This window comes from Triturus cristatus, chromosome 3_2 (assembly GCF_964204655.1).
Source record: "Triturus cristatus chromosome 3_2, aTriCri1.1, whole genome shotgun sequence".
NCBI classification, from domain to species: domain Eukaryota; kingdom Metazoa; phylum Chordata; class Amphibia; order Caudata; family Salamandridae; genus Triturus; species Triturus cristatus.
Window position 1 is genome coordinate 829158649 of NC_140584.1, and position 26295 is coordinate 829184943.

At 43.5% G+C, this 26295-nt stretch overlaps 1 protein-coding gene across 2 annotated transcripts in view; it reads right to left on the reverse strand.

The window, feature by feature from the left end:
* Positions 1–26295, reverse strand: part of SCARF1 (scavenger receptor class F member 1) — a 248643-nt gene that overhangs the window by 204107 nt on the left and 18241 nt on the right. The gene's annotated exons all lie outside the window — the stretch shown is intronic.

The following is a 26295-nucleotide window of genomic DNA, read 5'->3' on the forward strand; positions in this document are numbered from 1 at the left end:
AAACATGTAGTGCTAAAGCGCGGCGTGCCGCAAATACTAATAAAAGAAATAAATAGAAAAAAAACATTACTTTGCAAATTTAACAGTAAAGCACACTTTAAACATATTACCTCCTCTGCAGCATCACGGGTTGCAGAAGCGGTATACCAGGGAGGGTTGCAAAAGCCAGAGAGCATGCCGTGCCTTCTTCAACAAGACATTTACTAAATAGTGCTCACTAACTGTTAATGAAACCTAGACAGTAAGAACACATGTAAGAGGGGCTGTCCTCATGGGAGGGTGGTACTAAGGAGGAACTACTAAGCCTATTCACAAATCAAAAGCCACCATTTACAAAGGACAGAAATTAGAGCCACTTAAAAAGATGGGTGCAAAATAGGTGGATCTTAAAGTCCATTCCTGAATACAGCATGTATGGAAGAGACAACGCAAGGGTTGCCTAGGCAAGACCTAAAAAAAGACAAAGAAGGGCAAGGTAGGTTACCCTGACCCCCTAAGCTTGGAAGTGGGGTCCCAGAGGGACTCAGTCTAGGGCCAAAACGTTTTTTTTTCAAATAAAACATTTTTTGCAGCTAATTCATTGAGGAACCACGAATCCGAAGATATTAAAAAAATAGACGCAGGCTTCTGCACATTTAAAAAAAAAAACGGGGTGCCAGGGCCCAGGGGCAGTGTGAACATTTTCACTATAGGAGGGGGCACAAAGGCACCCTCACTCCAGCCTCTGTTATGCCGTGGAGACCCCATCCCCTGTGGCTGATGTGTATATGACGAGAGGGGGTCCGCACAGCCCCTTCTCAGGCTTTATTCGGCCGCGGGGACCCCAAACCCTTGGGCCAAAATCCATATTAATACAGTAGGGGAGCCGCACGGCCTCCTTCCCAGAGCCTTCTAAGGCCTCAGGGCTCCACGCGTTATTTAAAAAGGAAGGTGGGGCGCATGGCCCCTCCTCCCTGAGCCTTAAAATCCCCCAGGGACCCCATCCCCATGGCCAAACGCAACCTTACAGGGAGCAGGGCAGTGTGGTACCCCCTACTTGACCCTCTTTATGCCCTGGGGACTCTGTACCCCTGGGGCAGCTCATAGACAGTACCCCATGGAGCCCACCACCAGGACACAGTAGTTTCCCTGCCCGCATCAGTGGGAAACATATGTGTGCTCCTGCTTTGCATGAGCTTTTATTTTAAATCTCCCGTTGGTGGGAGCAGACATGCCTTCCCTGCGTGTAGGAGCGCGGGCAGGGAAGGCATGTCTGCTGTCACTAGGCGGGAGATTTAAAAATGCTCCCGTCAGGTGGGAGACGACTTCTGATTCCCTGCCTGCACTCCTGCAGGCAGGTAAACCTATATTGCTTCCTTTGTTGTACCAATAGTGGTGAGAGCTCAGCTTCTGTACAACCCATGATGGGTGGGGGCATCTCAAACAAAGGAATTTCCATAGCACCTGATAGGATTCTAGAGCTCAAACTCCATAAACATGACCAGACTGGGAACCAAAACTATCCCTGCAATAAACATTTAAGTCAGTCCTGTGTTAATTGGTGAAGGGGAAGTTATCAACAGTGGGTCTGAACAATGCTGTAGGAAAGTGCATCTTTTGGACAAGGTTAGTTCCCACTTTTTGCCTGTTGTACGATGTGATTTCGAATTGAAAGTGCACGGAGTACCTGCCAAACAGGTTCCCAGTGCCAGATCTCTTTCATAAAACTGCACCATGATTGGCACAACTTCAGTAACCCCGGTAAGCACCTAGTAAATGGTACCCCTGGTACCTAGAATGAAAAGTTGAAAGCGTTATCTCCCGCGGGAGTAACGTCTCTTACTCAGCACTCCTATATTTGTGTCCTTTCCAATGATTGTGCGACAACCGTACGTTGTGTGTTTCAAACACTTTCTTTAATTTCTTTTATTTGAATGTTTTCATGTAGTGTTCATACTATTTTCCTCATAGTATTCAAGAACTGTTTTTTTCAATCATCATAATTCAGCCCAATGCATTTCGGGCGGACCCTTCATCAGGGGCCTTACATTCTGAAAGCATTAAACAAGATTTCAGTAAAACAGTTAAATAAATGTATATACAAAGTATCCAGCAAACAATTGCAATATCACTTTCATAATACTGGCGAAAAAAGTAACTGCTGTATTATCATAGGTGATAGCAGGTTAAAGGAAAGGACGCCGGGCGACGAAATAAAACTGTGCTTTTATTGCATTACGTAAAGCTCGGGTGTTCTAAGATTAAACGAAAACTACGGTGAAGTGTGTCCCAAAGTGAACGGTTAGGTGCACGACTTAAAAAAAGGTCTGGTGAGTGAATTTTCGAAGTGACCTTAAGATCATGCACGATCGTGACTGTTGGAAAATTCATGCGAGGTTTCTGTGACAAGAAGTGAGTTAGTGGTGCGTCTCCATTTATAGACACTTCGAAAAGAATTGTGTCTTCTGACCTTTCCAGTTCGTTTCGCTACGGTCCAAAGTGACATTCATTCTAGATGGTGGCGGAACGTCAAAAGTATACTTTCTGTTGAAAATAAAGTCACAAGTATGGTGATGAGTATAAAAGCGTGCAAACGCGCGAAAATTAATCACAGTGATTTAGAAAACCGGTGGCTGTAACAACCAGTCGTCATATCGTAAAAGCTTACCGCGGTATTTCGATTCAACTGTGTTCCGCTAAAAAAAAATCCCGTTCGTTCAAAGGTGTTTACTTCCTGAGTGCAAAGAAGTACTGCGAAGGTTTAGTCACGTGATCGTGAAATTCGAAAAAAGACTATGATGTGGGTCCCGATATAAATAAAGTTAAATTCGAACAAACTGTGTTCTACAATAACGGTGTTAGTGATGGTTAATGTATAAAATAATAAAAACTGGTGTGCTAATAAATTAAACCCAATGCAATAACGTAATTTGTAAAATTTGTCGAGGCGAATCAAAAAAGAGGAAAAAAACCGATGTCAATAGGGAGGAGGAGAGGATTTGTGGGAAAAGAAGTGTAATAGTAAATAAGGCATTATTATGTCAGAAAAACTAAATACGCAAGGTAATCAGTATGAATTTGTAAAGGCAATTTAGGAGGAAAAAACAATTTAGAAGGAAAAAGTAAACAATCAAAAGTGATAATTTCATGAATACATAGGTGACAAGAGATATATCAATACATCAATCAGTGCCATATCAGCTAATGGTTATATGCTTACAAGAAGCAATTAAAGTCAAGCCGTTCATTTAATCCTTTTGGCTGAAGGGTGTTAAAATGGGTAATCCAGAATATCTCTCTTCTTAAGAGATGTTGGGAATTGTCTCTCCCTGGGAGGATGGGTACATTCTCAAGTATACAGAAACGCAGTTGACTGGGATTGTGATGCTGTTGGTTGAAATGTGTAGCTACTGTAGATTTCGTATTTTCAAGTCTGATGTTACTCTTGCGTTCGATAATCCGACTCTTTATTTTGCTCTCGGTTTTTCCAACATACGCCTGACCACATGGGCATTTCAGCATATATATAACATTACTGCTGTCACATGTGCCTGTGACTCGTAGTTTTATCACTGATCCTTTGGTTGGATGTAAAATTTGATTGCCCTTTATTATGGCGTTGCAGTTACTGCAGTTATGACATGGTAACGTACCCCGATGTTTTAATCTGGAATCATCTTCCTTAGGTTGTAATAGTTCCTTAAAGTTGTGTGTACGTTGATATGCAAATCTTGGGGTGTTAGAAAAGATTCCTTTAAAATCTTCTTCAAGTGCCAGTAGTGGCCAGTGTTTGAGAATGGTTCTCTTGACTTTGTGGCTTCTTGTGGAAAATTTGGAAATGAAAACTGATCTTTGTACTTCGTCTTTGTTGTGTGGGATTAATAATTGTTTTCTTTCGAGTTTCCGGACCCTTTCCATGGCTTCATTAAGGGTGGCTTCGGGATATCCTCTCTGTTTAAATTTGTTGATAGTGATGGTTTGAGATTCGTTATAGTAATCATGTGTAGACGAAATTCTTTTGATACGAAGAAGTTGCGAAAAAGGTAAATGTTGTTTGAGTGATGGTTGGTGAAAACTGGTCAAATGAAGGAAATTGTTTCTGTCGGTGGGTTTAGTGAATACTCTAGTGTCCAATTGTCCATCGTTGTTAATAACCAGTACATCAAGAAAAGGTATTTCCTGTTTGTTGATGTTGAATGTAAAACCAATTCTATCATCAACTCGGTTGAGTTCTTCAATGGCTGTTACTAGTGCGAATTCCGTACCTTTCCATAGTACAAATATGTCGTCTATGTACCGTTTATACAGAATAAGATTTTGGTTCCAAGTTGGATTGCTCAAAATGTGGTCCTGTTCGAATTTGTGTATTGAAAGGTTCGCATATGCCGGTGCGGCACAATTCCCCATTGAAGTTCCCGATGATTGAACAAAGAAATATTCACCCCATTTGAAGTAACTGTGGTACAAGGTGAAATGTAATAATTCCATCAGAAACACTTTGAACATTTCTTCGTTATCACTTGATATTAGGAAAAATTCCACTGCTGTTAAACCCATTTCGTGGGGTATAGATGTGTACAGAGATTTTACATCGATTGTACACAATGTCATGTCTTTGGTAAATGACGGTTTGTGTGTTTCCAAAATGTTGAGAAATTGAGTAGTGTCTTTAATGTAAGTACTCATCTGTTGAACAATGGGTTGAAGGTGTCTATCTAAGAACTTTCCTACTGGTTCATGAATGGAATTGATAGTGGAAACGATAGGACGAAACGGTGGTGTGTTGACGTTTTTATGAATCTTTGGGATCATATAAATGTATGGAATTGCGGGATTGACTTTGATCAAATAATCTTTTTCTTTAGTACCAATGATTTCTTGATCTACAGCTGTGTCAACTATCCGACTAAGAATATGCTTGAATTCATTAGTTGGATCCATATCCAATTTCAGGTAAATGTTGGTGTCGTTGACATGTTCATTGACATTTTTGGAGTAAAATTCTGTGTCCATAATAACTTAAGACGCCACCCTTGTCCGCTTGTCGAATGGTTTTATCTTTGTTCATGGCAAGTTGGTTCAGTGCTTGTTTTTCCTTTTGGGTTGTATTAGTTACTTTTGGTCGAGGTTGTTTGAATGTGTTATGAATGTCTTTTAGAACGACTTTTTCAAATGCGTCCAGTACTTTGTGACTGACGGGTGAAATAAATTTGCTCGGATTTCTTAAACCCAATAGTTTGTTCTGTGATGGTTCTTCTGTAGTTTCCAGAACATTTGAAAAAAACTGTCTTAAACTCAATGTTCATGGAAATTTATATATGCTTATTTGTGTCTCCACGATGTTAGAATGGTATGTCGGGACATACGAAGTTCCTTTTTGTAAGGTTTGCAGCTGCAAACTTGAAATGGGTTGCTTAGATATGTTAATTACTAAGGTTTCTGGCTTCTTGTGTTCTTGGCAATTGTATCCGGCGTGAATCTTCTTTTTTGACCTACCCCTCCGGGTTCTTCTTGTTGAACAGTTTCTCTCTCTAAAAAAGACATATCTTTGGATATAGAAGGTTCGATATCTTTTGATGCTACAGGAACTGATTTATCTGTTCTTGGATGGGTGTTAGTGGGTGGAGGCTGTCTTCTGTGTTGGAATTCATTCGAGGATGAAGTGTCTTCTGAAGATCTACCGGTAGTTGGTCTCTGTTGTCTACGCCGTGCGTATATCTGCCCACGTGTAAACCTCTCCGAGTCTATAATCCGTGGTATCTCTTTTGAATGTCCTTAGTTTTCGGTCATTGATTTCTTTAGAGTAGGTTTCCAATTGTGCGTTGATGTCTTTAAGGACGTTGTCCCATTCTTCCTTATTTAAGGAAGTACTTAGTTCTTCTTTAAGTTAAGTGGCCTCTTTGTTGAGTTCATCAATGAGCTTAGCCAATTTTTTAATAATTAATAGTATCAAATCTAAAAAACATTTATTGAGAATAGCAAACCATTTCTCCGTAAAGCGTGCATTGTTTTTACATAATGTAGATTTGAGGGATATCCGTAGTCCACGTGGTATTCTTTGAGCTTTATTATATTTTATTAATGTGCTGGCATGTAAACGTTGGTTGACGATTCGTTTTGACATATACATCAGCTGTTTGATGTTAGATTGGGTTGATCCTGTAGTAGTTGTAATGCTTTCAGTGTCTTCAATTAAAGAATAAATTCCTTGGGTATCTCCTTCGGTAAATAAAAATGGGTCAGCGCGTTGATTTGATGTGTGTGCTATATCCTCAAATTGCATGGTGTATAATTGGTGCGTGTCCACGTTTGCTCAGGGGGAAGAAATGTTGAGAATCCAATTGGAATGTGAAACCTCGCACTCCTTGTGAATAGGTAATCTTGGTTGAATTAATTTGGGGTGCCTATTCACAAGGAGTGCGAGGTTCCACATTCCAATTGGATTCTCAACCCCTGGTACCTAGGGCATTGTTACTGAAGAGGGTCCTCTAGGGCTGCAGTACAAATTGTGCCACCCCAGAGACCCTTTACCAAGACCATGCAAACAGCCATTTCAGGCTGCGTGTCTTGGTGCAGAGAAAATCGAAGAGTCAACATGGCACACCGCCCTGTAAGTCATGCCCACAAACACTGTATGAGGTATAGGTAAGTTAACCCTACTTCAGGGTGCACTAGATCCCATGTGTGAATATATATGCATAAGCAGATATGACCCTACAATATCACGTCCATTCTTGGATATTGTAAGTGCACAAGACGGCCTCAGAGAGTACATGGGCTAGATACTTGTCAGTATGAGTTCCATAGCTCCATTATGGCTTCCCTGTACACTAAAATGTTTGGTACCAAACATCTTATCTTAAGAAATCCTCACTGATGCCAGTTTGGGATTTATTAATAAATGAACACAGGAGACACCTTAGAGGGCCCGCTGAAAACCTACCAAGCACTGGTGTGGTCTCTGACTAGTCTTAGCCAGCCTGCACCAGCAGACATGTTTCTGACCTCATGGGGTGAGAGCCAAGCCCTCTCAGAGGCCAGGAACAATGCCTGCTCTGGGGCGAGGTGCTTCACACCTCCTTCAGGCCAGGATAGCTTTCCAGGGTGGGAAACATCAAAGGCGATGCCGCTATTAAAATGCAGCCCAGGCAGCTCCAGATAGAGAAGGATGCCAACCCCTTTTCCTGCTCCATATCTGGCGGGAGGACAGGCAGGAAAATTTGCGAAATTAGGAGGTGGGCCCCCTTTCAGCCAGCACCACCCCTTAGGTGGGGCAGGTGATGTGGAGCCCACTTTTCATTTCCCTCCATCTTGGTGTGACAGGGAAACAGCAAATTAGGGTCAGGGTAGTGCCCCTTCCCACAGGAAGTGGTCACTTAGAGGGTGTAGACACCATAAAGGTACATAGCCCGTTGGCTACTACCTGTCACCCCCTTTATTGCCCCTAAATGTAGTAATTAGGTGGCATCCCTGAACCCTGAACCCAGATTCGACAGACACAGAGAAGAAAAGGACAAAAAAGAGCTGCTGACCGGAGAACTAAAGCCCTGCTGCAGAAAAGTGGCACCAAACCCTGCATGCTGTCTGAAAGACTCAACAATCCTGGTGTGGTGTCTCATCCTGCAACTGTGAGGACTCCAAGAACTCTGGAGCTCCTCCAGCCTACTACAAATCACCGAAGAACTCCCTCAGAGTGGAGGTACTGGTCCCCTGCAGCCGCAGGCACTTAACCGCAGAATCTGGTTTTACCGACTTGCTGCTCCCCGGCGACTTTGACTCTTCACCCAAACCAAAAGTGGAACATCAGGTCCGGAGGGTCAGATCTGTTGCCCCACCAAGTTTGGAGACACCAGAACCCACCGGAGCTGTGCGGCACCAATACCCAGGGTACAGGACCCTCTGAAGCATTCACTGAGACAAAGATTTCAATCCACACTCCAACTGCCCAGGAAGCAAGCACCCGTCAAGACCCCTGAGACCCACTTTGTGAGTGGTCCAGCTCTCCTAGAATCACCTTTCCAAGCTGCCTGCTCCTGACTGCGAGGACATCTTGATACGCCCCGCCCTGCTGACCCATCTGCTCAGCAACCAGCCGGACTGGCCTTGGTAACAGTGATCCAGCTGTGCTCCCGTAGTCCTGAAGCCCTTGTGACCTGTTCCCTCGAGTGGGGCCCTCTGGCTTACCTGTAAATCCCTTTGTGCATTATGTTTTCATGTGCCCCCTTTCTTCATAGCGGTACAAAAGGGGGTGGTGATGGACGGAGCATCAGAACCAATCAAACACTCACACCCAGTCAACATACCCTGCCAACTTATGGCATCAAGCCTGGCTGAAGACGGCTGAAATGCCAGCAACCGGTCCTAGGAAGCTTGTTTCCGGTCCAGGGAAGACATGGCTTGGCAGTTCGGGCTGGGCTGTTCCCATGAGGCACAGGGTCAGACTGATTTGCATATGGCCATGCCTGAACTGGGGTGGCAGAGTGGGCTAAAGAACGGTGATGGATCAAACCCAGATCTGTTGACTGGGTGTGAGTGTTTGATTGGTTCTGATGCTCCGTCCATCACCACCCCCTTTTGTACCGCTTTGTTCGCCATAAGTTGGCAGCGTATGCTCAGACGTGAGTTCCTTGCTCACTTTGCCACTGGATTCAAGCAAGCCTGGCTGAAGACGGCTGAAATGCCAGAAACCGGTCCTAGGAAGCTTGTTTCCGGTCCAGGGAAGGCATGGCTTGGCAGTTCGGGCTGGACTGTTCCCATGAGGCACAGGGTCAGACTGATTTGCATATGGCCATGTCTGAACTGGGGTGGCAGAGTGGGCTAAAGAACGGTGATGGATCAAACCCAGATCTGTTGACTGGGTGTGAGTGTTTGATTGGTTCTGATGCTCCGTCCATCACCACCCCCTTTTGTACCCCTTTCTTCAGAGCACACCAGCTTCCAACATCCTCAGCACCCTGATCGCGGCTGAATCCAGGACACTCCCGAGAATCGCTAGTGAAACATTGGGCCTAGCTTTGCTACTTACCTAAATCCCGAAGGTGAACCTGGAAATCCAACTGTGAGATTTTATGTGCATTATTCTCTTTATTCCCATTCACTTCAATGGTGCGTAATTGCGCACAAAAGTAATTCATTCATAACTTAAAAAGTACTTACTATAAAACAAAGTTCTTGGTTGAGAAATTACATAAAAATTGGTGTTTTTATTATAAATTAATCTCGGATTTATTCTTGAGTGTGTGTCTCATTTATTACCTCTGTGAGTACAACATATGCTTACACTACCCTATGATAAGCCTAACTGCTTGTCCATACTACCACAAATAGAGCGTTAGAATGATCTACCTTTGTCTCTGTATACCAATCTGTGTCTACATGGATTCCTATTTGAAAGTTTTATGTAGCACTAGCTAGACCCGAAGGTATCAGAGCGTTTCACAACAGTAAATGTTCACACCAAAAACAACAAGTCTATACAGATCATCTGAGTCAGAGCGCTTTACAACTGCAAATGTTCATAACATAGATAACAAATATATACAGAGCAGCAAAGTCTCATCAGATCAAATGAATTAATCTGGGACATGACATATACAAAAACATAGAAGCGTACATATTCCTACAATACAGGTTGATGTCACATAGTGTATTTAGTTTTAGTGCACTATATAGAGAGCCAGTGTCCTACAAATGCATATTATAACAGAATTAAAAATATATATTTGCTACGTGCGTTCAGGTCTGGGTATGGCAACTCATCCAGCCCTAAACTTAAACAGCCTTGAAATGCAGGAGAGCTCATCCTTCAAGGGGCCATCTGGTGAATGGTATCACAATATGCTGCGATGTGAATTGTCCCCTTCATGGCGAACAGTCATATTCTCCTGCCCTGAGTGCCGACTGCCAGTATCTGGTACCCTAGTTTTTCTGATTTTTGCCCTAGCCTCACACTAATCCAGTGAGTACGCAGAGCCCTAGGCATGTCCCTTGACATGAGTGAGGTCTTGGACCTGGCCTGTGACATTAAGGGGTGCACCCAGAGTGCTCTTATTTTACTGACAGAGGAGCACCGTCCCTTTCATGGGTTTAGCGTGTAGAGTCGACTGGAGTCACTGTATCAGTGGAGTGGAGGCCACGTCTGTAGGGTGCTGCTTCTATGCGCTAACCCAGATCCTAGTGCTAACGACTTAAGCATATGTTATGCGTGTGTGTACGTAGCCTGTGGTACATGCATTGTGTGCATGAGTGAGCCAGAGAAAAGGAGGCATGTGGTTCCATTTTTAAAACCCTTGGCCTGTTCCTGTGCACAAGATGGAAGTGAGGTTGTTTTCCCAGGCAGTGGAAGTGTATTGCCCACACTGAAATGAGGTCAGAGAAAGCGAGGCTCTTTTAAAGATGCAGTTAGGCCTTTTACTGAGAGGAGCTGCTAATTAGTCTTTTTGTGCCACTACAACTTGGTAGATGATGGGATGAAGAATAGGACTGCAGACTGCATTGTTAAGGTGAAAAGAACCCCTTCAGGGAGCCCATCCTTTTGTCTCTTCTCTGGTCACTATTTATTTTGGCTGTTGATAGCCAAGTGCAGAATGTTGAAACCTCTTTGTGCCTCTGTTGTGGGAGCCTCAGACTGAAGACTACCCAGCTGTGAGGAGCATCACTCTACACAAAGCCTGTGTCAGGAGAGCAGTCTATAGAGGACAAATAAAAGAAGAACTACCCCCAAACCAGTTGTGAAAGTGTAGACAGGAAATCCACGTCTGCTTTGACTGTATAAAAGTGGGATCCACTGACCCAGTTTCATGTTCTCTTTGACTAAGGAAGGGTGTTCTCCGCAGAATCAATGAGGACTGCTATGTAGCTAGAGCTGGTGTCCGGCTGACAGCCAGCTTCCCAGAGGTGAGGGGACATCACCAGGAGTCTTGCTCACTTAAGAGCTGTACCTCTGACTTGAAGTACATGGAAGTAAACCTGCCTGCTAAGAGAGGGAGGGGCCTGCCAAAATGCAGAATGTGTCTGTCCATGGAGTTGCAGAACCAGCCAGACTCCAGTGCTGTGGGCCTATCGAGCTGAGAAAGCCTGCGGGAGCAATCAGCAAGCACTAGGAGCGTGGGCACAGCCTCCTAAGGAGTGCAGTTTTGAACAGCAATCTCAGCTCAATGGATGACCCTGCCATCATGAAAAGAAGTCTGATTGCAGCTGTTCAAGACACTGACATCAAGAGTTGCACACTTGGTGGACATCACCCCTGAAGACCAGAGGTGAGCTGTGGAGGGTGTCGCCACCGGAATCGTGAACTGTGCCAGCGATGGTCATCATCACCAAAACAAAGAGTTTGGCCATGGCTGTTGCAACTGCTGCATCTAAGGAGTGCAACCTGTGTGTGCTACCATGCTGCTGTGACCTCCCGACCTCTGTGCCCCAACGTCGCCTGCATAGCAGCCTATCTGCTATCCATCACCTAATGACACAGAAGCGGGTTCTTTGTCTGTGGAAGGCCCCCACTTGCATCCAGGAACTATCAATTCCGAATGACTCCAGGCGATAGCACCCGCTGCCCCATTCTGCGGCAGTCTGACTGAAGTGAAGCCTGCATTTGCTGCTAGCACATCTCCTCCCAGAAGCAGGAGAGATCCAAGACATATGATATGTGGATGACTTACTGCCACTGGCCGGAGCAGGTATGGAGGCCTGCGTTTGTTGAGACTGTTTAAAAGATGATTGCACTGAACTGAGCGCACTTGCTATTTAACTGGGGTATCTGCACCTACATCTGGATTCATGCAGTAGAGGCGACTTTCTGCTCTGACAAGGGTTCTACCTAGAGATACGAGAGGAGGAACACCTGGAAAGAAGTGTGGAAGGGAGGGCGGTAGCCAAGGCACTGTAACCCAAGCACCATTATAAGTTGATATCTGCAGCGACTACCTGTCTGGTGTTCTGTTTTAAGTATGTGTTTTAAATAATATTTCTGTTTAAGTAAAACACTGATTTGGACATTGAGTTATTGCACTGCTGGGTGGGTGTTGATTTCAGAGATTGCGCACCCTAAACTACATCCGTGGGGAGACTGTGTCTGCAACTACAACTGAGACAAGTGCTGAAGGTGTTGTATTTTGTGAGAAAGTGCCATCTTTCTTGCATGGTATGCCCCCACTTTTTGCTAAATTGCGGAATGTACTTTGATTAAGTGTACCCTGGACTCCTGCCAATCAGGTGCCCAGGGCCAATGTTCCTTCCATAAGACACACCAACTCCAAATTGGCAAACCCTAGCCACATGTCAGCCCCTGGTAAATGGTACCCTAGGTACCCAGGGCCTTGTGGCCAGGGAAGGCCTCTAGGGGCTGCAGCACTCGTTGGGCCACCCTTAGAGGCCCTGTACCCTTACACACACACACTGCCTTTGCAGGCTGAGTGTCTGGGTGCAGGACAAAACAAAGCGTCGACATGACACACATCTCTGTGTGCCATGCCCATCACCTACACTGCCAAGGCATATATCAGTCACCCCTCTAGCTGGGTGCCTTACACCTATGGTGTGAGCACAGGAGCAGGAGCCCTGTGCCCCTACAGTACCCGGGTCCATTCCTGGGCACTGTAAGTGCAGTGCTGCCATTTAAGAGTACATGGTGCTGAGAGCTCGTCAAACACGAGCTCCACAGCACCATAATGGCAACACTGAAGACTGGGAAGTTTGGTATCAAACTTCTCAGCACATTAAACCCACACTGATGCCAGTGTGGGATTTAATGTACTAAGCACCCCAGAGGGCATCTTAGAGATGCCCCCTTACAACTAACCTACAATCCACGTCTGCTCTGAGGCTGCCCAGGCTGCCACACAGCAGACACGTTGCTGGACCCCTGGGTGGGAGAGCCCCTGCTCTCCCGGGCCTGCAACAATGCACATCCTGGGTGAGGTGATAAATCTCCTCCCCCAGGATGAGCAAAGGGAAGCTTCAAAGGCATGCCGCCTCTTGGAGTTTCCCCAGGCCACTGCAACCCCCCACTCTGGCGGGAAGCTTGGCCGGAAACCCCATACAAGGACAGGGGATGTGCCAGCCTGCCCACCCCACCCCTCAGGTGGGGGAGGCGAGGTGAAGCACATCTCCGGGCTCTCGCCATCTTGAAGATGGGGGGCCCAACCCTATCAGGATTAGGCTACTGCCCCCCTTCCACAGGAGAGAGGCAGGATAGGGGGTGTACCCACCCCAGGACAAGGACCCATTGGTCCCTGGCCTTCACCTACCTGTAACGCCCCTAAATCTAGTATTTAGGGGCACCCTGAACCTTCCTTCCCCAGATTCCAGATTCGAAAAACTACAAGAAGAGCAAGAAGAACAAAGAGCTGCCCTGCAGCTGCTAAAAAGGGAAGAAGACACCAACTGCTTTGGCCCCAGCCCTACCGGCCTGTCGACTCCCGGACCTGCACTAGCGCGGCATCTCTCGTGGCCAGCAACCTCACCAAACCCCGGAGGACCTGGCTACCTTTTGGCTCTAAGCCCCTGGGACTCCCATGAGTAGAGGCTCTACTCAGAAACCTACTTCTAACCCCTGGCAGCAGCCCGGAACCGCGAACCCAGCACACTCTGCACCCGCCAAGCCTGGCCAGTGCCGGAGTGGACAAAGACCCTGAGGACGACCCCACGGCGACTGTGACCCCGAGTCCGGCACCCAAGGACCCCCCTCGACATTCCGGAAGAAGCCTGCAGCCTCAGAACAGAGTGCCACCCCAACCGCGATCAACAAGAGGGTAAGATTTCCGACATCAAAAGGCACCCCTGCACCCGGCGCCCTGCGGCCCCCTGTGCCCAATCCCGGGGTACCCACCTAACCTACAACTACCCAACTTACCTCTCGAAGTGGTGGTGGCACCTGAAGCATCCTCGTCCCCGAGCTTGCAGCCTTTTTCCAAACCGGAACATTCCCATTGATTTCCATTGAGCGCCCGACGGCTCAAAAGCACCCTGCACCCAGCCGCCCGAGTGGTCCTGGCAGTGCAATCTCTACACTAACCTACTTCCCCACTTGCCCTGAGTGGGTGACCAGGAGCCCAGCTCCCACAGCCGCGTGGCCTGCTAGTCAGCAGCCACCAAACCAGGCCCCCCTATTCCTCATAGGCTAACATTGGGCCTAACTCTCTCTGCACCCGGCAGTCCTGAAACCGCTGAGGGTGAACTGACTGTACCTACCTGACACTGGGAGACCCCTGAGTCTATGCCCAGAACTTCAACTCTGCCAGTCGAGAACTTACCCTTAAACCGCGATCTTCATTTTCCTCATAGGGTAACATTGGCTGGCTTTTTCTTGGAAATTCTTCTAAGTGTGAGCTTTTCAAAACTCAAAATATTCACCAAAAATCAGCCGAGTACCAAAAACGAATTTACTCACCTGCTCTTAGGTGAGCTCCCAGTGCTGGATCTTGGTGCCCAGCACTGACTCTGAAAAGTACCCACAACTACACTTACCTTTAACTCCTTTTTCTTCCATAGGAAACCATTGACCGCTTTTCTGTGAAATTTCTTCTAAGTGTTGATTTCTGCAATCTTGAAATATTCTTTTAAAATCGTACAATTTATGCAAACGTAATTACTTACCTGTTTCTGATAAAGACCCCAGTGCTGAGTCTAGGTACTCAGACCTGGATTGCAAAAGTAACGATAAAGTACTCTACCTGCAACTTGAATTTCTTGCCATAGAGATCCATTGAATGTTTTCTTTGAAATATTTTCCAAGTGTCAACTTTTGAAATAGCTAAATATTATTTAAAAATTATTTAAAAATCAGTACAGTAATTAAGTCGACTTTCACCACTTGATTCTGAATATTGTCCCAGGGCTGGATCTAGGAGCCAGACCTGGAATTCCAAAAGTAATCTGAAAAGTAATTTATTACAAATAACCTGAATTTACCATTGAGCTCAATGCATTGTTATGTTTAGGAAATAGGATTGTTTATTGCAACCAACTGTGACTATTTACAAAAATCCATTGCTTATTGCAAAAGTATTTATATTCAACCTCTCATTCTGAGAAAGTATATTTTTATTCCCTTGTGGTTCTAAAAATAAAACAAGCATATATTTTATATATATAAACCATTGGCCTAGAGTTCAGTTATTGAGTGTGTGAGACCATTTGCTGACTGAGTGTGTACAACAGATGCTTTACACTGTCCTCTGGTACTGCCTTACTGCTCGACCAAGCTACCACTTTAGAGAGTAAGGTCATACCTAACTTTAACCTCTATCAGCCCCTGGGGGACTGTGGACTCTGTACATCCTGTACCTATTAGGGAACAGTATATACAGAGCCACTTTCTCACATATTTGGCCCGATTTAGAGAGGCACAGTACAAAGGATCTCGGGACAACAGCGGCAAATGACCCCCCCCCCACTGCTGAGGCCCAGGAGTCCTGCATGTCCCGTGCACCGCCCCCACCTTCCACCACCTCCACCAAATGGGGTCTGACAGAGTACGTCTCAAAAACCTCGGTGTCAACGCCATGGCGCCTTGTCCCAGTGTGTCATAAATTCTAACTCTTTTTAGGTCTCGCCTAGCATTGCAGTGCAAAGCGCTGCTCGCTCAGCAAGAGATTTTGTGGATGAGGGGTATTCAGAAAGGGACTCGAAGCCCCGCCCCTCATTTACATTGGCTTGCATCACCGTTTATGCTAAACGGTGACCTGCCATTGGTAATGGGGTATTTTGGTTGCCGCCCTTTTGCTTTGTTGTCTGGCCCATCCGGACTGGCTCGTCTGCTTTGCGGCTGTCGCAAAGCAATTTCTTATCTTTAGTAGGGGGCCATCTGTTTTCACTCAGCCGCTTCTTTATATTTGCATCGCGCTTTCACTTGAAGTGAAAGTGAAAGCGCGATGCAAATATAAACAAGCGGCTGAGTGAAAACAGATGGCGAGCGCTTGTTGCTTGTCAGTGGCTGTGTGTCGGTATCTCTCGTGTGTCAGCATGTCTTTCCGGTGCAGCTCCTGGGTCTGTGTGTCAGTCTGATCTCTTGTGTGTCTGTTTGTCTCTAGCGTTGTCAGTTTGTGTCTCCACTTAAAGGGTGGGTTTGAGGGCAGAGGGTTAGGGTCACCTTCCCGGGGTCTGTCTGTGTGTCCCTGTACCGGCAAACATGCAACCACTCCCACTATTTAAAGCGACGAGACAAGGTTCAGTTTGCGGTGGCGCTATAGAAAGGATGGTCACAGTGATGGGCAGTCTCTGCATCGCCCCCCCAGACCTGTAGTTGGGACCCCATCTTCCTGACAGGTGCAGTGTCCGCTGGATCCGCACTGGGCGTGCCGCAGTCTGCCGCTGGGCGCTCTTAAAAAGGCAGCTATACCATTAGCGAGCACTCTGCTGCTCTGGCATCGTGCCAGGCAGTGCCAGTGCCCGCCATGCTTGGGCAGATGGTCCGCACAAAGGGGCAGTCATGGTTCCGCAGCACCGCCCTCACTGCGGGTTTTGAGGCTCCGGTCCTCACTCTTTTCCAACGGGCTGTGGCTTGATGCCAACCAAGTGGCTGTGGCATGGTGCCAGTCAAGGCTTCGAGACAAGGACATATTCTAGTGTCTCTGGTGTTCTCAGTAGTCACTGTGAAGCTCAAAGCCTGCCAACTGTTAGGCTTCTTGGCACTGCCCTGCATGTCATCAGGTAGAACACGCACTTCCCAGGCTCGGAATGCTGTTTCACGCCCCTTCCCGCCCCTTGCTTAGGTGGCACCTGCCTCTGTTTTTGAAGGGTAGTCCCTAGTTTGAGGCATCCTATTCCTCTTGTCATTTCTAAATGTATAATTTATAAATCGCTCGCATCCCTGGCGATGACTAGAAGCACAGCTGTATCCTAGAAAGTAACGGGTAAATTGCATGTTGTCTCTGCGGGTGGATGGGGGTTGGCCCCATTGGGGGTTGGCTAATGGCACCGCCCTGGCAAATATTTATCTGGCCCTGCTTGCCCCCTCATGAGAGTATGTATTCTTCCTTCAACAGTTCAGGCGTCTAGCACCTAAATGGATAATGGGATTAGCACATCTCGGCCAAGACGGTTTTAGCCGGATCTCAGCCTCCTCAGAGGGTGGGGGTCACGCAGTCCTTAAACTGGGAGGGGATCGTTTTTAAGAACGTTTGATAATGTCACTCAACTGCTTTCTAAATGCTCCAGAACCGCGAGACATAAAGGGGTCTGCCCAAGATCACACAGACTGTTCACGCCTGGACGCCGGGGTTAAAACTTTCGATTTATTTTATTTGTTAAATATAATGCCATGTCCCTTTCAGGTGCAATAAAACATATAGTAGATTTGTGTTGCTAGATGTGATGGTTGGTCTTGGTCGCGTTTTAGATTCTCTGAGGTTTTGCAGCTTTTTAAACTTAATATGTGGACTGTGATTGTTTATACATTATATGGTTGTGATAGTTTGAACAAACATAGTCTATGTTTCGCTGTCTATGTAGGTGCCCTTTTGCACTGTGCTCTCTGCTGCGGCTGTGCGGAAGGGTAAGAAACGGGTACTCATATTTGACAAATAACAACCTAGGCAATCATTACTGATAAAGCTGAATGTGTGTCACAAGGTCAAAAAGAAAGTAGTAAAGGCAACAATGAACATGAAAATAAGTGTGTATTTATTTTCTCAATTAAAATCATTCATAAGAAACTGTATGAAAACAACAAGGTATTCTACAGATGTCTAAGTTAAAATCATGACAATCATAAAAATTGTATTATACATCAGAAAATGAACAATATTACAAAGTGACTAAATTATATTCGACGCTCATTTCGGCGTGAGTGACGCCTTCGTCAGGACAAAGTCACAGTTCCTGTAATTAAAAGAAGGGGTATTTAAACAATAATTTAACAACTTATTCTCATGTAATGTATTTATCATTGTTGTCAATTGCAGTGTTTTAACATGACCGACACATATTTTTGTAGTTAATTTATGGTATGTCTTCATAGAGAATTAAAGTGCGTATGGTGAAATTCTGCTATCAATAAGTGATATTCAGTATTGAACGAAATTCTATAAATAAAAAGAAGAAATAGAGATGGTGGAGAAGAAAATGAATACACGTGAAAGTAGATTTGTGAATAAAAAAGATAAGAATAGAGAGTGATAAAGTAAATACCAAAGATTCCCATAGAAAAATGGTAAACATGTTTGAGTCCTCAACTGTGATAAGATATAGACATATATTGAATCTATATACCTGTGCTCAAAAAGGGAGCTACTGAGGAATTGGAGACTAATGATGTCTTCAAGGAATAAAAGCATCTAGCTAAGCAAACAGACAAGAGATAGTGAGGTTGGTATAGCTACATTATTATATCGAAATCAAATGATATCTTTGGGAGTTATAATATGTACCTAAAAGGTATTATGTATATACAGCCATCAATGTAGCGACATATAGGTTGGTACTAGACAGTACTTCATAGATGAGGCTAGTTGGATAAGTTCAAGGACTGTAAGATCTGAGGAAAAAAGAGAGGGGCGGGGACATAATTATTGTCTAATGGGCTGCAATGTGCGCGTCCCCTATGATTTTTATACAATTCACGAATGAAAAATACCTCTTAGGATGCAAGATCTATTTTAGTCGATAATTATTTGCAGTCGCTAGAATGGCAAACTTGTTTCATTTAGTGAGATTCTACAGGGTCAATATAACCTATAAAAAAGAGGAAAAAGGGAAAAGATGAGAAATGATAAAAAAATATAGAAGAATCATGAAATTAAATGGGTACTGAAAGTGATTTAGATTAGACATTTGTATAGCATACTGAAAAATCTCTAATCTTTAACTAATTTACATTGTACTATCGGTAAATAGAGTAACTATTAAACGGTCAAACATGAATTTGATATAATAGGATTATTTGAGTTGTCTGGATTCTATCTTAAAGCGCTATTCATGTTGTGAGCAAGTAAGTCAACATGGACAAGACCGTATATTTAATAAGTAAAAACGTAAAAATAAGACAAATAATAGAGTATGTACTTTAAAAATGGGTACTGCTCCTGCTAAAATAGATGACTGAGGGAGCCGTATATGTATATGCGTATTTCTTTTGTGATGGCTAAGTACACAAAAGGAAATGTAAAGGGGTCGTTGTAATTACTAATAAAACAGGAAAACCTAGCATAGCCTTAATGGCATTAGTCAAACCCGCTGCATGGTGGAATGCTAACAGCTTACCTCTGAAAAGATACTTTGGATGCCGTGATGATCTCATAAAGATTCGGTGGCAGGATAGCCATTAACGGCAGGATAAAGGGTCCTTAACGCACGAACGGGTCTTTTATGTGAAGTGCCGACGATAATGTGAAGCGTGTATAATCACGTGTGAGCAGAGGACGTGAGTGCGTAGCGTGAAACGCTACTCACTTAGCGTATATTGATTGGTAGTAGAGTATGAGGTGTAAATGAACATTAGGGCATGGTATGGGCTGATATTTAATGTGCGCGAAATGAAGCAGAACTGATGCCGTGAATGCTACGTGTGTAGCGTCAGTAAAATGCTAGCTATGTTTTCCGTGTGCTAGGCAATCTGCGTGAGATTGGAACACTACCCATGTGTAGCAAGAAAATACAATACAAATGGACATAAAGGAAAATTCTTTTCTCATGGAAAAATAGTGGCCAGGATGACTAAAGGAAAAAGAAATGAATAAAACACTAATAAACCAACGTAAATATATATGACTGTTACTGATAATAAATATATTATATTATAATGAAAAGGGAACAAATATAAATAAATAAAGAAAATATTTTATGCTGGAATGTTTTGCTATAAATAGTTATAATCCAAAGCTATATATTTCTTATAGCAAAAAAGTTTGTAATACATGGATGTATATGCCAGTACAGTTCATTTATCAAAGTTATGTGTAGTCTAAATAAGATGTCAATTATATTTAAACAATTGCATTTTCCCAGGGTAATTCACTATTCAGACCATTTTTAAATGTATTCAATGAAAAGATCCAAAATACCTCTCGTTTTTTACGGATTTTTGTACTGATATCATCATTGGAAATATTAATTTTTTCCAAAATGCACCAACGGATTTCTTCAGGTTTATGTCGCAAATCTAGGAAATGTTTCACTAGGGGAGCCATCAATTTCTTTGTTCTGATAGCTGAATTTCAATTTATTTATTATGTTTTGGCACTACAAAGAGGGCCACACAAACAAAATACACAAAATACATATACATATTCCATCATAAAAAGAAAAAATAAACAATTACAACATTCTCCATCAAAAAGGGCATACTATGACACAATCCTCCTCATTTCATCAATAAATATCTAAAAAACCTTTAAAAAAGTTAAAAATATTGAAGCAAAACATTTCATTGGGAGGGGTATATAAAGCTTTTAAAAAGGAATTCGCATCAAGGATTCCTAATTGTAGACAAATTGATTTTAACCACCTTAAACAAAGTAAACGTAATGCAGGACAAATAAACAATACATGAGTACGATCCTGTGCTGACATATTACAGAGATTACATAGGGGGGGAAGACCCATACCATTTAGCCAAGAGGGAATTAAGCGGCAATAAATCTTGCCTCAAAAGAAACCAAAATCTCCGAATACCATGTGTTAAATTCCAAAATACATAAGGTTGAACAAACTTCCTAGAGTAAGTATTACACAGTAGGGCACTTCGCTTCTTAGCTATCATGGATTCTTTATCCCTCCTGAAGCAAAGAGACCAGGAAGCCTGCTTCAAAAGAGATTTTAGTTGGGAAGAAGAAATAATAAAAATAGAACTCTCATCTAATTCAAGAAGTGCCACTGCCTTTCTGAAATTCTTAACAATTTGAGAGTGCTCTTTAAAACTTCCCAATAATTCTCTCTTGAGAAGGGATCTCAAAGTCCCCATTTCTCCTCTGGCAAGGCTGGCGACCCAACGTACTAATGCAGACAGGCCCTGTACCCAACTGCTACGCAGACCAAATTCTAGTCTAAGAGCAGCTGTAGAGCAAGCAGAATTCAGGGTGGTTAAAGACCTTAATAATTTTCCTTTAATCATATGAAGGAAGCCCCAGTGTTTTAAATCCATCAATTCTATTCCGTATAGGAGGGTTGAGGGGATTTTTGCCTTATAAACCTCTAATAAAAGAGCAAAATGTCTTCTCCCTGTAGCGGAATAAAGAGAACTCAAGCTTTTGCCTTGAGACAGGGCTTTACGAGAGTTGTTATCAATGTGTTGCCTCTCGCTCAGGTTTGCTGAAACAATTCTTCCTAAAAAGGTATATGATTTAACCACTTCTAATTTCTGCCCACCTACTGACCAACCATAATTCTCAGATTTGGATTTTTTCCTCCCTGTGATGCACATAATTTTACTTTTTGAGGCATTTATCTTCAAAAAGTGGGACTCAGCAAAATCATGTAAAGCCTGCAGACGATTAGCTAAGCCTTTAGGAGTTAAATCTAAAATTAAAATATCGTCAGCATATAAAAGGCAGGCTATAGTATAACCCCCCACTACCGGGGCTATACCAACACAAGATGCGAGCGAGTTTGGAAGATCAGCAATATACAGGGAGAACAACAGAGGAGCCAGAAGACAACCTTGTTTTAAACCATTAGTGGAGGGAATAGCACACGAGAGTCCCCTTTCTCCACCCTGTAACACTCGACACCAAGTGTCCGAATGTAGAGATCGTACTAGGTCTAATAGAAGAGGGGGCATACCTAATATAGCTAGCTTTCTCCACAGCAGAGGACGATCCACTTTGTCGAATGCTGTAGAGAAATCAATAAAAGCCGCATAGACTCCTCCACCCCGAACTCTTACGTATTTGTCCAGGATAACCTGCAGGGCTGTAAGGTTATCCAAAGTACTATGCCCTTTGCGGAAGCCCGTTTGTTCAAGAGGCAAAATCTGATTCGCCTCGACCCAATCAGTGATTAAAGCTAGAAGGCATTTGGAAAAGACTTTTCCAATAGCATCAAGGAGAGCTATCTGACGATAGTTCATTGGATTATTCCTATCGCCCTTCTTGAACAGGGGCACCAAAATGCTCCCCTTCCAAGAGGATGGCACAGTCTTACTTGAAAAGCAAGCACTAAATAAAGGAAAGAGGATTTTACTCCATAGAACAGGATCTAACTTTAGTATCGAAATGGGAAGTTCATCGGGCCCCATAGCTCCAGAGGAACGCATATCCTTAATAGCCATTTCAATGGTTTTCTCTGAAGGGGCTTCAATAGAAAGCTCAACATCTCTCGGAGCTTCTAAGGAGCACTCACCTTCAAATGTTACGCCATTCCCAGCATAAAGGGCGGAGATAAACGACACCCATAATGATTCGGCAATAGGAATAGGATGAGGGCTGACTCTAGCTCCACAACCCTCTCCGATGAGAGACCAACATTTTCTAGTATTGCCATGAACAACCGCCTCCCTTAATCTGATCCAAAGAGAATCCTCTTTTTCCTTTTTAAGTTTCTTCTTGATGCGACTTCTCCTTCTTTTTAACAAATATATTTTGTTTTTTAATTCAGTAGATCTACACAGAAATTGTTCCCGCACTAACCTGTTTATTGCCTTATTTAAAGGGATCAGCGAACTGGGAACAAAGCTCCTCTTTTTGGAAAAGGAGGATCTATTAGCAACACGAATAACCTCCTTCATAAAATCCTCGAAATGAGTCAGTTCAGAACCCTGCCAATAGATCAATTCTAGGATAGTTTTTCCTAAAATACACTTCAGGCCCTTCCTGGCTTTAAAATTCCAGAAACATCTTCCAGTATTCTTATGAAAATTAAATATATCGCTATTAAGATGCCATGAGTCAGAATTTGGAACAAATAAAGACAAATCTATAGTGATCACGTTGTGATCACTAAATAATGTCGGTAAGACTACCAGATCTTTTACTAGAGAAAAGACATCATAGTCAATAATTACATAATCCAAGATTGACTGACTGAAGGGGGATCTATGAGTATAGTTAGCAGGAAAATCGGAGGGAAGCCTACCATTCACTATTATCCCCTCAGTTGCAGAAAGTTCTTCCAATAACAACTTCCCTCTTTTATTAGTTTTAATTTTATTAGGGAAGAGAATCTGAGGGATAAGGTAGGCTTCTTCTTTACATTTATTTCTGAATAACTCTAAACTAGTGTTGGAAACCTTACAATTAAAATCGCCAACTAACAGTACATGGGGGGAAGGATCTAGCTCTTTTAGCTGTTTAATGTATGAAAAGACTTGCTTCAATAAAATATTAAAACATTCATCCGGGGGAATATATACATTTATTATTACTAATGAAGTATTGGTACCCCAACTTGATTGCGAGCAGAGGGTCACTGCCTGAAAGAGATTCTTTGGATCAACATAATGTGTAAAATTCCATTTCAATCTATTTGACAAGAGGCACGCAAGACCACCTTTTGCATGCCCTTTCTTTGAAGGTAATGCCCTTGCCTCGAGGACAAAATAGTCTTTTCCTGCATATAAACTACTAGAACACCAGGTCTCTTGGAGGCAAATAATGCTAGCTTTCATAGAGAATAAATACTGTAATTTCTCAGCATTATTATGAATACCAGCAGCATTCCAAGAGATTACTTTTAAACTATTGCTAAAGATGTTGAAAAAGCTTAGGATTGTCTAAAGTTTTAGTAGACAAAACCCCAGGCAACCAATTCCACTGAGAATTTTCATTGTTTGGGGGAATATTCTGGGTAAGCGAAACTGGCTTTACCTGAGTCACCCGGCGTGTATTTTTTGAAACAGAAATCTTTAATTCATCATATAGGGAAAAGAGAGTATCTTGACCATTGCCCTGCTGATAAAGTCTATTTGGAGGGAAACAATTTCTCCCAAAGGGGAGAACAGGTAAAACATCAATTCCCCTACACTGAAAACTCTCGGCCTGTTGTAGAATAAGGTTTAATATAAGTTTAGAATAGAATTTTACCCTAACAAAGGGAGCGGACGCTGTTCCCAATATAGAGACTAAATCAATATCATTAGATTGAATCAATTTTAGGCTCTCAATATCCTTAAAATATTTGAGTAGCCATGCTCTATTTAGGGATAAGTCTGAATCAAATAAGGGTAAAAAATCTACTGTAAATGTATCTACATAGACTTCAGGAATTTTTGAGGGCAAATGCTGGGGCCGTACCTCTCCCACATCCAAAGCAGGAAAAACGGGGGCAAAAGGATCAAGAGCTACAGACCGCCCAGGCGATTCTACCTCGGGCAGGGGAGTTGCCCATCTCCCTACATCCGATGGGGGACCATTCCCAGGGCAATCAGAAATAATTTCTGTGCCCGGGACTGAGAGCTTTAAGATATCAGAAGAATGGGAAACCACCTCCTTGCACATTAATTCTCCCGTCATTTGGAACTTAGAGTCTAAGACCTGGGAATCCTCAAAAATGATTTGTTTCTGCTTTTTCTTTCTGAATCTACGGATTGGTTTCCTCTTTTTTCCTAGATTCTTTCTTTGTTTTCTAATTTTTCCCTTTTCAACCCCCCCTGATCCCTTTGATTCAGGTAAAAAGATTGAAAATAGTTCTCTTTCAAGATTTGGAGCAGCAACCTCAATGATTTCTTCTTCAATTTCAAGGTCGCAAAGCTTTGCGCAATTAGATACGGGTAAAATGGGAGCTACAGGGGGCTTATTTTGAACTGAGTTTTCATTTTCATTTAAGAGCACACTACCCAACTCATGCCCTAGAGGGCTTACTTTAGAAACAACATCAGGAACCTTTTCCGGAGCTTTTAACACTAAGGCTTTTAGTATCTGGGTGACTGATTCCAGAATGCAATCGGAACTTCCCACAAATTTACTCAATAACTGTAGGATGGATGCCAGCAGATGTTCCAATGCAATCAAGGATTCAGAAATCGGTTTTTCCACTTTATCATAACCGAGTAGACCCTTATGACCAGTGTCAGATAAATTAAGCAGTGGATTCATGGAAAAATTAGACTGAGAAAAAATATCTGGCAATTTTAGAGAAGGGGTACTACTAAAAAGAAAGAGACCAGAGGAAGAAACACCAGTCGGGGGTTTAATCACTTCAGGTAAATTCAAAGGACCGTCAGCTAAATATCGACCACAGAGCTCCAGGTCAATACTTGACAACTGAGAAACTCCCTTACTGTCCGTCATTAATTGTGGACCTCCAATGGGGTCAGCAAGGGGAAACTCTGCAGAGACGGCAGGCGCATTGGTTTGCTGCCCAGTCTTAGGATAAAAAGAAACATCCCCATTATTTCCTGACCTATCAGATGGCGGTAGGAAGGGATCTTCAGGAGGAGGGATGTCTGACTGATCTTTTTTCCCCCTGCTAGATACCGTCTTCTCCCAAAATTGAGGCAGCAGGGACTGACCCTTTAGTAGCAAATTACTAGAAGATCTGTTGCTAGGGGAAATGGGTTTTGACATTATACAGACCCTATCCCCTATTACTCTCCCGGACCGTAGTTTTTTGGCTGACATCTTTATATAACAAAGTACTATAACCCCAAAAGAATACAATAAATATATGTTAAAATTAAAAGAAGATGAAATATTTGAGGGAGAGTGACGAAGGGTTCCTAATCACAAGGAGAATGTGCACACCAGAAAAATATAATACAAATAATAAAAGATATTTTAACACAATCGATAAATAGATAGGCCCAGTCCAGTCTCCTCGAGCCTCTGAGGGCCACAGAGGGCCCGCCCTTTGCCCGGGCTTAGCCCGGCACTGCCCGCGCGCTGTCCCGCGACGCGGGAGGTATACAGAAATTTAAAGCGCCTCCGGGCGCGTGAATAACGTCACCTGATTGGCCCACCGGAGCAGGGGAGGCTGGGGTGTGTAGTTGTCTCCACTCGGCGGCCGCGATTTCAGCAAGGCGACGGCGGGAGAAAATGGGTCCAGGAGCAGCCAGAGCTACAGCAAGGAGCTGCAGGTAAGTTTTAAATGGGTGATAGCTGAACGATGTTCAGCTATTCGAATGTGTATGGCTCTAGAGGTTTCACCCACGTAGCCAAGTTGACAGGGACAGAGAATAAGGTATATGACTTTAGATGTTTTACAGTTCCACATGTTAGTTGCTGAAATCTTGTACCCATTATGTATCAATGTATCACCTGAAATAATCAAATCGCAATATTTACAGTTCATACATTTAACTGTTCCTTTAATGGGACAGTTACCGTCTATGGATTTCCGAATAAACTGGATTTTTGTGCTGTGGTTTTCAAATCTGAAATGTACCAGGATGTCTTTCAGATTTTTATTTCTACGGTGAGCGAAAAGAGGTTTCTCCAGTTTGTCGAT